We start from the raw sequence: 14530 nt of genomic DNA, 5'->3' as shown, positions 1-14530 counted from the left end.
ATATGAATTCTAACTCTTAATAATCATGGCCCAAAATTAATTTACAGAAATGACCCATTTTGCAAAAACGGCTGATATGGCCAGAAATGGCTAAAGATGCAAACTTGAAAAGGACGGACCTTAAAATAATATGACACCTAGTTGTGGACTCAAGATCCTAAGACATGGGTTATTGAACCACCTTTGCGAAAATGACCCCAATTTGCAAGAATGACCGATGTGGCCGAAAATGGCTAGAAATGCAAGATATGTCTAAGACCCCGCAAAGCCAAGAACCTAAGACACTAGGAGGACCGGACCCTATGTGGGTTGCCTACGTATCACGTCTCGAAAGACGAGAATCAGGTTCACGTAGTTCGGGAAGATTGGACATGGGATAAAGCCTTCAAAAAAAATGCAACTAATTTGGAAAACCATTTTTTTTTGTCTTTTGAGAAATGATGGAAAATGTAAAATATTTTTGGATTTTTTTTTGAATTTTTGGAAAAGGATAAAAGATGTAAAATCTATTTGGGATTTTCTTTTCCTCCCTTTGTTTGAATTTTTTTTGGAAAATAATGGAAAAGTGTAAAATCTTTTGGATTTTCTATTTTCAATTTATATTTTTTGGAAAATAATGGAAAAGTGTAAAATCTTTTGGATTTTCTATTTTCAACTTTTTTTTGTCTTTTTTGGAAAATAATGGAAAAGTGTAAAATCTTTTTTGGATTATCTTTTTCATTTTTTGGAAAATAATGGGAAAGTGTAAAATCACCTACTTCATTTTATATTTCACCCTCAAATATCCTTGGTCCGCCAAATGACCCTTTTACCCTTAAAGAGATGCAACATGTAGCACACAGGGATGATTAAATATCTTTTTGGGCCATGAGTCCATTTTGACATAATTTGGGTAGGCCTCCTACAACGAGACACGGTGCTTGGGACCGAACCCGGCTAGGTTTGAATGATATGATGCACATAAGTATGACCTAAAGGCTGACCTACGGTTGGGGTTCACTAGACAAGGCAATTCGGGGCGGCACGTGGTAGATGGCGGCTGCTCTAGTTGTCCGCCCACTCCACACTCCCACGCCACCCCCCTAAAGACACGAGTGACTTACAAAAAGGCCGTGTACGCTCAAACGTACTCCGGAAGACTTGTTGCAGAAAGAAGACTCACGGTTATGCAAATGATGATAATCTATAAAGCAGTAACACATAAAGGAAAAACTGTAAGCAAATAAGCAACTAGCAAATAAAAACGGCATAAACAAAATAAAAAGCAAACGAAACACATAAAAACTTAACTGAATATCCTAAAAACCAACAAGATCAAGTACTAGCTCAAACCTGCAAGTCCCCAGCAGAGTCGCCAGAGATGTCTCACCCCTTCTTTTTTACAAACTCACCAACCCTCTTAAATAAATAAAAAAATATTTAGTAAAGCTTGAAAAGGGGTTTCCAATTAGAAAGTGACAAAATTGTGTTCAAAATGAAATAACTCAGAGTCGCCACCTGACATTAATTTCGGTGTGTCAGGTCATCGTTTTTATAAAAATGAATTTTCCTTTTTAAACACTTTGGACTCCAAAACTAAGTCTGCACCACAGATTTGGGTAAGGGGGTTAATTTGACTCGAGGAGAAGTTGTTAGGCACTCCCCAAGTCCCGTAACTAGTACGATTCCATGCTCGATCAAGTTGGCTTTCAGAATATTTGAATTGAGGTAAAACGAACACAGAAAAATAAACACACAAAAGAGCTTGAGGTCGTCCCTGCCTAATAAAAGAAAAATAAAAATAAAATACTGCAAGCTCTACTTTTAGCCTCCAAATACAAGTACTACGGGACATTCCCCGGAATAAAATATACACAAGTCCCTCGGGGAATTCCCCGGATAAATTTAACTAAGGGAACAACCTCTCGCCTCAAAATTAACAAAACTCTTAAGGCTTGCCTACCCAAATGATGACGGCCTAACATGCTCCTAGCGGATGCAATATAGCAAATAAAAGAGAACTAAGTAAAAAGGAGATTTCATTCATGCTCAAATTCTTTTAGTCTCTTAAATCCCAACCCTCATAACCCGCATTCATCAATAAAGATATATGCACAATGTGATGTATGGCATTCAAAACAGAAAAAACACAAAAGAAAGAAAGGTGAAAATAAAAGGCATACTTAAACGTAAATCACATCATCTAAATGCAAACAAGGAATTGGCAATGCCAACTGAACAATTTCTCATAGTGACTTGCCAACACAAAGCAAGGAAAATAACTACAACCTTGGCATGGTTAACTACGGAATTTGCATCTTTAAAACTACTCTACAAGAAAGACTCATGACTGAAAATGAATATCAACGTCACTGACATTGTGATTTTATGCTCCAACCCATATGATGTCGAAACCTTAAGATACTACTCTTATGAAAAACACATTTTCCTTTAACAGAGTGTTTCACCATGTTTAAATCCATTTACAAAGGACAGAACACTAAAGTACTTCAAATTTTATACCAAGCCAGAAAAAGCAAACGCCAGAGATGTCACACCCCTTCTTTTTTACAAACTCACCAACCCTCTTAAATAAATAAAAAAAGATTTAGTAAAGCTTGAAAAGGGTTTTCCAATTAGAACGTGACAAAATTGTGTTCAAAAGGAAATAACTCAGAGTCGCCACCTGACATTGGTTTCGGTGTATCCGGTCACCGTTTTTATAAAAATGATTTTCCTTTTTAAACATTTTGGACTCCAAAACTAAGTCTGCACCAGAGATTCGGGTAAGGGGGTTCATTTGACTCGGGGATAAGGTGTTAGGCACTCCCCAAGTCTCGTAACTAGTACGGTTGCGTACTTGATCAAGTTGACTTTCAGAATATTCGAATTGAGGTAAAACGAACACAGAAAAAAAAAACACACAAAAGGGCTCGAGGTCGTCCCCGCCTAATAAAAGAAAAATAAAAATAAAAATAAAATACTACAAGCTCTACTTTTGGCCTCCAAATACAAGTACTATGGGGCACCCGGAATAAAATATACACAAGTCCTTCGGGGCATTCCCAGGATAAATTTAACTAAGGGAACGACCTCTCGCCTCAAAATTAACAGAACTCCTAAGGCTTGCCTACCCAAATGATGACGGCCTAACATGCTCCTAGCGGATGAAATATAGCAAATAAAAGAGAACTAAGTAAAAAGGAGATTCCATTCATGCTCAAATTCTTTTAGTCTCTTAAATCCCAACCCTCATAACCCGTATTCATCAATAAAGATATATGCACAATGTGATGTATGACATTCAAAAAAGAAAAAACACAAAAGAAAGAAAGGTGCAAATAAAAGGCATACTTAAACGTAAATCACATCATCTAAATGCAAACAAGGAATTGGCAATGCCAACTGAACAATTTCTCATAGTGACTTGCCAAAACAAAGCAAGTAAAATAACTACAACCTTGGCAAAGTTAACTACGGAATTTCCATCTTTAAAACTACTCTACAAGAAAGACTCATGACTGAAAATGAATATCAACGTCACTGACATTGTGATTTTAAGCTCCAACCCATATGATGTCGAAACCTTAAGATACTACTCTTATGAAAAACACATTTTCCTTTAACAGAATATTTCACCATGTTTAAATCCATTTACAAAGGACAGAACACTAAAGTACTTCAAATTTTATACCAAGCCAAAAAAAGCAAACGCCAGAGATGTCACACCCTTTTTTTTACAAACTCACCAACCCTCTTAAATAAATAAAAAAAAGATTTAGTAAAGCTTGAAAAGGGTTTTCCAATTAGAACGTGACAAAATTGTGTTCAAAAGGAAATAACTCAGAGTCGCCACCTCACATTGGTTTCGGTGTATCCGGTCACCGTTTTTATCAACATGATAATCCTTTTTAAACACTTTGGACTCCAAAACTAAGTCTGCACCACAGATTTGGGTAAGGAGGTTCATTTGACTCGGGGATAAGGTGTTAGGCACTCCCCAAATCCCGTAACTAGTACGGTTGCGTACTCGATCAAGTTGACTTTCAGAATATTCGAATTGAGGTAAAACGAACACAGAAAAACAAACACACAAAAGGGCTCGAGGTCGTTCCCGCCTAATAAAAGAAAAATAAAAATAAAAATAAAATACTGCAAGCTCTACTTTTGGCCTCCAAATACAAGTACTATGGGGCACCCGAAATAAAATATACACAAGTCCTTTGGGCCATTCCCCGGATAAATTTAACTAAGGGAATGACCTCTCGCCTCAAAATTAACAGAAGTCCTAAGGCTTGCCTACCCAAATGATGACGACCTAATATGCTCCTAGCGGATGAAATATAGCAAATAAAAGAGAACTAAGTAAAAAGGATATTCCATTCATGCTCAAATTCTTTTAGTCTCTTAAATCCCAACCCTCATAACCTGTATTCATCAATAAAGATATATGCACAATGTGATGTATGGCATTCAAAACAAACAAAACACAAAAGAAAGAAAGGTCCAAATAAACGGCATACTTAAATGTAAATCACATCATCTAAATGTAAACAAGAAATTGACAATGCCAACTGAACAATTTCTCATAGTGACCTGCCAACACAAAGCAAGGAAAATAACCACAACCTTGACAAAGTTAACTATAGAATTTCCATCTTTAAAACTACTCTACAAGAAAGGCTCATGATTGAAAATGAATATCAACGTCACTGACATTGCGATTTTAAGCTCCAACCCATATGATGTCGAAACCTTAAGATACTACTCTTATGAAAAACACATTTTCCTTTAACAGAGTGTTTCACCATGTTTAAATCCATTTACAAAGGACAGAACACTAAAGTACTTCAAATTTTATACCAAGCTAGTAAAAGCAAACGCCAGAGATGTCACAACCCTTCTTTTTTATAAACTCACCAACCCTCTTAAATAAATAAAAAAAGATTTAGTAAAGCTTGAAAAGGGTTTTCCAATTAGAACGTGACAAAATTGTATTCAAAAGGAAATAACTCAGAGTCGCCACTTGACATTTGTTTCGGTGTGTCAGGTCACCGTTTTTATAAAAATAATTTTCCTTTTTAAACACTTTGGACTCCAAAACTAAGTCTGCACCAGAGATTTGGGTAAGGGGGTTCATTTGACTCGGGGAGAAGGTGTTAGGCACTTCCCATGTCCCGTAACTAGTATGGTTGCGTACTTGATCAAGTTGACTTTCAGAATATTCGAATTGAGGTAAAACGAACACAGAAAAATAAACACACAAAAGGGCTCAAGGTCGTCCCTGCCTAATAAAAGAAAAATAAAAATAAAAATAAAATACTACAAGCTCTACTTTTGGCCTCCAAATACAAGTACTATGGGGCATTCCCCGGAATAAAATATACACAAGTCCTTCGGGGCATTCCCCGGATAAATTTAACTAAGGGAACAACCTCTCGCCTCAAAATTAACAGAAGTCCTAAGGTTTGTCTACCCAAATGATGACGACCTAACATGCTCCTAGCGAATGAAATATAGCAAATAAAAGAGAACTAAGTATAAAGGAGATTTCATTCATGCTCAAATTCTTTTAGTCTCTTAAATCCCAACCCTTTTAACCCGTATTCATCAATAAAGATATATGCACAATGTGATGTATGGCATTCAAAACAGACAAAACACAAAAGAAAGAAAGGTGAAAATAAAAGGCATACTTAAACGTAAATCACATCATCTAAATGTAAACAAGGAATTGGCAATGCCAACTGAACAATTTCTCATAGTGACCTGCCAACACAAAGCAAGGAAAATAACCACAACCTTGGCAAAGTTAACTACAGAATTTCCATCTTTAAAACTACTCTACAAGAAAGACTCATGATTGAAATGAATATCAACGTCACTGACATTGCGATTTTAAGCTCCAACCCATATGATGTCGAAACCTTAAGATACTACTCTTATGCACATTTTCCTTTAACAGAGTGTTTCACCATGTTTAAATCCATTTACAAAGGACAGAACACTAAAGTACTTCAAATTTTATACCAAGCCAGAAAAAGCAAACGCTAGAGATATCACACCCCTTCTTTTTTTACAAACTCACCAACCCTCTTAAATAAATAAAAAAAAAATATAGTAAAGTTGAAAAGGGTTTTCCAATTAGAACGTGATAAAATTGTGTTCAAAAGGAAATAACTCAGAGTCACCACCTGACATTGGTTTCGGTGTGTCAGGTCACTGTTTTTATAAAAATGATTTTCCTTTTTAAACACTTTGGACTCCAAAACTAAGTTTGCACCAGAGATTCGGGTAAGGGGGTTCATATGACTCGGGGAGAAGGTGTTAGGCACTCCCCAAGTCCCGTAACTAGTACAGTTGCGTACTCGATCAAATTGACTTTCAGAATATTCGAATTTAGGTAAAACGAACAAAGAAAAATAAACACACAAAAGGGCTCGAGGTCGTCCCCGCCTAATAAAAGAAAAATAAAAGTAAAAATAAAATACTACAAGCTCTACTTTTGGCCTCCAAATACAAGTACTATGGGGCATTCCCCGGAATAAAATATACACAAGTCCTTCGAGGCATTCAACGGATAAATTTAACTAAGGGAACGACCTCACGCCTCAAAATTAACAGAAGTCCTATGGCTTGCCTACCCAAATGATGACGACCTAACATGCTCCTAGCGGATGAAATATAGCAAATAAAAGAGAACTAAGTAAAAATGAGATTCCATTCATGCTCAAATTCTTTTAGTCTCTTAAATCCCAACCCTCATAACCTGTATTCATCAATAAAGATATATGCACAATCTGATGTATGGCATTCAAAACAGACAAAACACAAAAGAAAGAAAGGTGCAAATAAAAGGCATACTTAAACGTAAATCACATCATCTAAATGTAAACAAGGAATTGGCAATGCCAACTCAACAATTTCTCATAGTGACCTGCCAACACAAAGCAAGGAAAATAACCACAACCTTGGCAAAGTTAACTACAAAATTTCCATCTTTAAAACTACTCTACAAGAAAGACTCATGACTAAAAATGAATATTAACGTCCCTTGACATTGCGATTTTAAGCTCCAACCCATATGATGTCGAAATCTTAAGATACTACTCTTATGAAAAACATATTTTCCTTTAACAGAGTGTTTCATCATGTTTAAATCCATTTACAAAGGACAGAACACTAAAGTACTTCAAATTTTATACCAAGCCAGAAGAAGCAAACTCCAAGAACGAACCAGATGATATTCCCTCTTCATCAATTTTTTTTCATTTTTTTAATGATAGCTGTAAATCAAATTATTGATGAAGCATATAGCTACAGTATATATGAGAAATAAGAAGGCACCAAAATAACCTAAGCAGGGACCTAATCATCGATGCAGTAAATTTCATACATCACTGATGTTAAACAAGTTCACTTTGACATTGCAGAAAACTAGAGCAACAGTTGATGCGCAGACTACCCCAACAGGTGCGGAGAATCTATGCATGTGATGCAAATATGGTGCGAAAATGTATAAAGAGTGGAGGAAAGACTAACATCAACCTTAACCCTTCAATTCCTAGCTACATGCTCGCCTAAATGGAAGTCCAACAACTATGAGAATGACATTAAAAGGCTCACACATTGTTACTTCAACTGATGCAAGATGAGAGGAATCAAGGAACTATTACCAACTGAATGTATATATATTTTACACTAAATCTCCTAACCAGCAACTACCAACGGGACTCAGCTAACAAGAAAGTTTAGAAAGAAAATTCATGGTGAACTCTCAAAATTTTCAAGCAGCAAAGCCTAAGGACACAACTCAGTTCATACAATCTCCAACAAATAACTCAATTCAATCTACGATTCAATCAAGAAGTTCGACTGAGTCTCTAACAAACAGTTCTGATTTTATGCTCCTAATTCGACTTTCGACAAACAAATATCAAGAGAATTTAGAGCAGAGTTTCAGTTTAAACTCATGGAACTAATCTCATTAAACACGAAACTAGCCAAATTTGCAACAGAGAATGATGAGCTAACGGAACAATCTTAGTTCATTTGTTAATCTCAAAGTAACAGTGGATCAAACAATCTATAAACTGATCAAACCCGGCTCTCATCCTATTTTCAATCAAACACCAAAGATAGATTAAGAAAAGAGAAGGAAATTGAACCTGTTTGATCGAGGCTTTGATTAATTTCGTTTTGAATTGAATATATCGGCAATGAAAATCCGAATGAGACTGCAGCTAGAAGGCGACAGGATGCAAAACCAACGAACTCGAACTCGAACGGCGAACTCGATCTCGGCTCAATCAATCTCCATGTTTAAACATCAATTAAAAGAAGAAACTAAAATATTTTGGGATATTTTCTGATTTTTCAAAATGGAAACCAGTTCGAACAAAAATCTAAACTCACTATTTTTTTTGTATTTCTGTTTTTCTGGAAAAGCAAACCAAACAAAAATCTCAATAAAACTGAAGAGAACCCTAACTTTCTTCCAGTGTTTTTTTCTAAGTCTGTCTCCTAGTCCGAAATTTTTCCAAATTTTCCTCTATTTTCTCTCTCTTATCTTTTTTCTGCCTGAAAATCCTATCCAAGACCCAAATATAGGCAGCCTAGAAGCTTCTACTTCCTTCCTCTCCAAGAAAACCGAAAAATCTCAACGAAATTCCCAGAAAATCAAAACAAAAATCGAAAAATCTCTTCTTTTGGTGAGATAAGGGAAATGGAGGGAGTAGATCGAGTGCAACTCAATCCGACGCACCCCATTTTCCTATTTTCGCCTAAAAGAGTAAATCTGAAGATGAAAAATAGGAAGAAAAGGTGTAGAATCAATTACTAATGATGGGGGGACCATGAGGGGACCAGTGCTTACGTGGAAGGAATTTCCGGTGGGTTTGGGAGGTGTCATAGCGGCAGAGGCGTGTGAAGGGGTGGGGCGCCGATTTGGTGTTCTTTGGTTAAGGATAGGGTTAGTGAAGATTAAGTTTTTATATGGGGGTATGGGGATTAATCGTGGCCATTGGATGAAATTAAATTGATGGCTGAGATTTGAGTGGGGAGATGGGGAGGTTGGACGGGTTTCGCGGGTCGAGCGCACTGGGTAAGGGGTCAGCTGGGTCTTGGCACTGTTGGGCTCAGGTTTGGCTCAATTTGGTCTTTTTTTTAAGACAAGACTAGCCCTAAAATTCATTCTTCTTTTTTCTTTTCTTTCATTTCTCATTTTTTCCTTTTTTTTAAACAAAAGAATAACAAAATACTAATTAATTTTAACTAAACTAAATCTATATTAAATGTGGAATTATATATATATTTTTTGTATTTTTCCAAAGATTATGTTAAAGTAAAAATAGAAAAGATAGAAAAATTAGACTAACGTCACTATAAGAAAGACTAGTGATATTCAATTATATTAAATTATAAAAATATTTGTATAACATGAGAAATATTATAAAAGTGAAACTATTTTTGTGTTTTCAAATTTATGTGCTTTAAAAACTAGAATTAAAATTAACAATAAAGTAAAATCCTATAGAAATAAACCAAATAAATATCCTAAAAATACTAGGACTATTAGAGGTGATTTTAATGCGTGGGTCAAAAATTACATGTCTACAGCTGATATGTGCTTTAATTTCTTGATGCATATGCTTAATGTACACCAGTAGACTTTAATTAAACTCCAAATATAGTAGTAAAAGTTGGTTAGACAGTATTAAGAAAAACAAAGTGTATAGCAGAAATACAACATTGATCTGATATTACATCTCATTAGGGGTGTACAAAAGGAAACTGACAAACCGTACCAATTCGATAATCCGAGTCAAACCGAGAAAAACAAAATCGACTGTGATTTGGTTTGATTTGGTTTGGTGTTGGAAAAAAAACCCGACCATAATTGGTTTGGTTTGGTTTTAACTAAAGAAAGTCAAACTGAAACCAAACCAACCCGACATTACATATATAGAAATTTTAGATATATTTAATATATAAATATACTTATTGTGATGTAATTTATAAATATTTCTTAAATTTTTTCATAATTTTATCTTTTAAAGTATTATTTCAAGGTTGGAGTTAGAACTTTTGAATGTTCCAATAAATTTTATAAACATTAATATTAGTAACTTAAATAATGCTAACAAAAGCCCAAACTAAAATCAAATCAATATTAATGCTAACAAAAAATATTCAATTCAACATGAACTAGCCCAATGTTACACCCCGTAAGTTTAACAACCTTGATACCGTTATATATATATTTGATATGGTATTTTAAGTGAAACATTTTTGTAAAGAAAAAAAATGGTTTGAAGAATCTGATTTTATATAGTTATTAATATTACTACTTTCGAATATGTTTTAAATTGTACACACGATATGGGAAAGTTTATGAGGTTATCTTTATTGTAAAGATAAAAATTATTTTTTCACATGAAAAGAAGGTTATCTTTTTACCATTTCAAAAATTAAACGTACGAAAATTTATACTCTATATATGAGATTAGCAGAATTATAAGTTGAGAAAATATATGCATTTTTACATGGATATTTTACTGAAAAAATAGTGTATGTATTTATTTTATATGGTACCACATGATCATGATAGTAAGTTATATAAAGTGTACTAAAAATAAGTAGAATTTTAAGTAATTTGAGATAATTCTTAATTATACGGGTAATTGGTTAATTTTTTATTAATGAGAGATTAACTAATTAATTAAGAATTAGTGAGTTATTAATTAAGATGTTGGGATAAGGCCTAGGAGGCCCACGACGTGGCAGCCATACAATACCTATAAGATGACTCTTAAATTAATTTGCAAGATGACAATTTTTAAAGAGATAAGTACTTTATCTCATTTGGCTAAAAATTTGTTATCAAGAAAGCCTAAGGTACGCCAAACATTTTTTTTTCCTTTCTTTTAGTAAGTAAATATTCCTTTTCTAAGTAATTACACAAATACTACAACAAGTGTACTTTTTCATTCTTTAATTTTTCACTAAATTCACCTTTTGAAACGGAAACAGTGAAGTTAATAGGCTTCACTTCCAATCTATATGACATCTTTTCTGATTTGTGAAGCCAAAATATTTGACATTGTTACCTGATAATACTATTTATTCTATACAACTTTGAGAGTTTTTAAGAATTCGAAGTTCACTTTACTATGCACATATTAAACTTTAAAGTGATGTTTTACCAATCAACCTAACAACCATCCTTTCCGGTTTTTTTTCACACACAAGTAATTTGGGCACTAAAGCTAAAAGGAATAACTTATGAATACATGGAAGAAGACATGTCCCACAAAAGTCCTTTGCTTTTGAAATACAATCCAATTCACAAGAAAGTTGTTGTGCTAATCCATGGTGAAAAATCAGTCTGTGAATCCCTGGTCATCGTGAATATATCGACAAGACATGGCCACTGAATCCATTGCTTTCGACTGATCCCCATGACAGAGCCGTGGCTCGGTTTTGGGCTAAATATTCGACGATAAGGTATGTTAAGACTATCCCTTCTTTCTTTTGGCATGATCCAAGTAACGATACGGAAACATAATGCTATTCCATAAGTGTTTCTACTCTTAGCAGTTAAGGATATCTATATTATTCATTCCCATAAAGTGATATTCAAGCATGTCTAAGTACGTATCTAGTTCTCTATTGAGGTATTTGATAAATACGTTAATGTTCATAATACTGTAATACGTGTATCTTCATGCATATGCATTTATCACCAAGCTACGGCCGGTTGGGCAGTTACATATTTACCATCGTGCTACGGCCGGTTGGGCAGTTACCATCGCGCTACGGCTGGTCGGGCAGTTACCACTGATTAGTTGGAGAGTTATGTATCATTATTTACCACCGATTGGGCAGTTATACATTTATCACTGTGCTACAGCCGGTTGGGCAGTTACACATTTACCACCGAGTTACGGCCGGTCGGGCAGTCATGCATTTACCACCGTGCTACGGCCGGTCGGGCAGTTACTTCAGAGATTCAGGTTTATTTTTTTATGTCTTTAATTAATGTTGAATCATTGTTATGTTTCAGTTCTGCCTTACGTACTCAGTACATTTTTCATACTGACGTTCTTCTGTTGGAGACGCGGCATTCATGCCTGCAGGTATAGTTAATCAGTTTGATGAGCCCTCGTAGTAGACGAGATTGGCATTTAGCGAAGGATTAATAAGACTCCACCTCATTCGAAGTGCAGCCGAGTCTATGAGTCATCATGTCAGAATTTTGCTACAAGCTTATGGGTAGGCCGGTACCCTATCCGATTTAATGTCAAATAATCTTAGAGGCTTTGCAGACAGAGGTTCATTTTGTACAGTATGTCAGAGGTCTTGACGACCCATGTGTATTCATGTTTTAAGAACGATAGTTTATTGATATAGTATTGCCCACTTATAGTTATACATTACGAGTTGTGGTCATGTTGGCCCATGATAGTTACAAAGAAAAAAATGTTGCAAAGTGGTTCGTTCGGGCTAGTGCGGCACTAGGTGCCAGCCACGCCTCCCCGGGTTTGGGCGTGACAAATGTATTGAATATCTATTTTTTGTTTGGCAATAATTTAGATAAAAATGCATAACCTATTTTTATTTTTTCTTTAGCATTTAGTCATGTAATTAATACTCCCTTATTAGTCTACTTATTTTAGCATGACTTAATACTTTAGATTATGTTTATTTTTATTATGGCTTTTTAGTTAGCAGTATTTATATTACATAATTTTATTGTCTTTATTGTTGAATATTTTAGGATAATGCCATGACACATTTCATATTTTATATTATTTTCTTGAAAAATACCTTATATAGTTGGATCTTACTAGGATTAAAGAAATATTTTGAGCACAAGTTATATGTTTTGTGTTACGAAGATTTTACCAGAAAAAAACCCGAAAATCCCAAATAACCCGAAAATCCGAAAAAACCGAAAACCCCAAATAACCCGAAAATCCGAAAAAAGTCGAGATTGAAAAACCCGAATTTTATTGGTTTGATTTGGTCTTTAAATTTAATAACTCAAAACAATTGGTTTGGTTTGGTAATTACAAAATCTGAATCAACCCGACCTATGTACACCCTATGTCTCATTTCTAACTACACTTATTATCCTTTTTTTAATAATTAAAGTACAAACAACCGTCTAGCTACAATCAGTAACACTCAGTATTTGTCATTTTGTTTGACTAGTGATCTCTTTCCATCGTTTGGATCCGTTCTCACTGTACTGCACCTACTTACCTAATTCCAACATGTTAATCCTAAGAGTTAAATTAATTGGAAAATTGAATAATACTTTTATTTAATTTAACTATAAAAAAATTCCATATGCACAAAAGAGGATAAAGAGAATATCTATAATTGAATCTGAATTTTCAAATCATGCACGTCCAAGCTTACCGTTCAAGTTAGAACTCACTAGTACTTTCAACTTCTTCTATATACTCGTGCAGTCATGTAGTTATGTGTTGAGTAAAATTAAGTCAACTATAGCTTTTGATCAGTCATTATACGACTAAGGAAAATATAATTCATTAGCACTATGGCAACGACTAATTTAGCGGTCTTTCGAAACGGTCCAGAATAGGATTAACATGTATGAAATTTAATTTCTTTCATTAATTCCATTCATTTGATTCATAACTCATGCATAGGGGCGGCAAACGGGCGAGTCGGGTCGGATATGAGCGGGTAGAAAATGGGCAATTCAAGCGGGTCTGTGTTCTCACAACTCTCTCTTCTTCTCAAATATTCTAATTATGCTTCAAGAGGCTGTGTATTTTCTGCTTCTCCTCTTGTGTCACCTGGTTGCAATGTAAAAAAATTGAAGAGTAGAAGTTCACCATTGAAGACCATTCAAAACTTTGTTTTCGAGAATGAATTTTTTTGACTTTGTTAGTTGTTTGGATTAGGTGTTGTTCCAATTGATTGAAAATATCAAAAGGGGTTCAAAATTTAAATTTGAAGTGATTTGGAGTAGATTTGAGCAAGATTTCAGAAAAGACGCAAGGAAGAAGACGAAGTCAGTTTTTTGTATAATTATGTATAATCTTGGATAATAGTGTATATGAGTGTAAAAAACACACCTTATACACCTTTATACAAGCATCTGTAGACGAACTTCTTCCACGATTTTCAGTTGCAATTCTTGTTCAAACCAGTTAAAATCTCGATTAAATAACTTCAAATTTTATATACAACCTCCTTATACTATTTCTAACAAGTCTAACTAACACCCACTCCAAATTTCTCACAAAATCAAATTCGGAATTTAAACCCACATAATTAAGCTTGTTAAAAATCTAATTTTCACCACCCAAATGAATTTGGTTAGTTGAACTAATATTTGAGTTACAGTTACTGATTCGAAAATTAAGTTGAAAGCTTGAGGAATCTTTTTTAAAAATTAAATAGTAATTTTGAGAACTAATTAGAGTTGGATGTTGAATCTTAACCTATTATTTTTGGGCTTGTTGGTTGTAAATTGAAATATGAGCTATAAAATTGAAAAGTAGGGAGCCCAGTT

General features: G+C 34.5%; 1 long non-coding RNA gene across 1 annotated transcript; it reads left to right on the top strand.

The window, feature by feature from the left end:
• Window positions 1-10869: 10869 nt before the first annotated feature.
• LOC142175420 (uncharacterized) lies at window positions 10870-12409 on the top strand. The gene is made up of 2 exons (XR_012704448.1): window positions 10870-11484; window positions 12117-12409. It is a non-coding gene; the product is annotated as an uncharacterized LOC142175420 (long non-coding RNA).
• The last annotated feature ends 2121 nt before the right edge of the window (window positions 12410-14530 follow it).

This window comes from Nicotiana tabacum, chromosome 3 (genome assembly GCF_000715075.1).
Source record: "Nicotiana tabacum cultivar K326 chromosome 3, ASM71507v2, whole genome shotgun sequence".
NCBI lineage: Eukaryota > Viridiplantae > Streptophyta > Magnoliopsida > Solanales > Solanaceae > Nicotiana > Nicotiana tabacum.
Note: the sequence above shows the minus strand (reverse complement) of the source record. Positions and strands in the feature narration are given on the sequence as shown.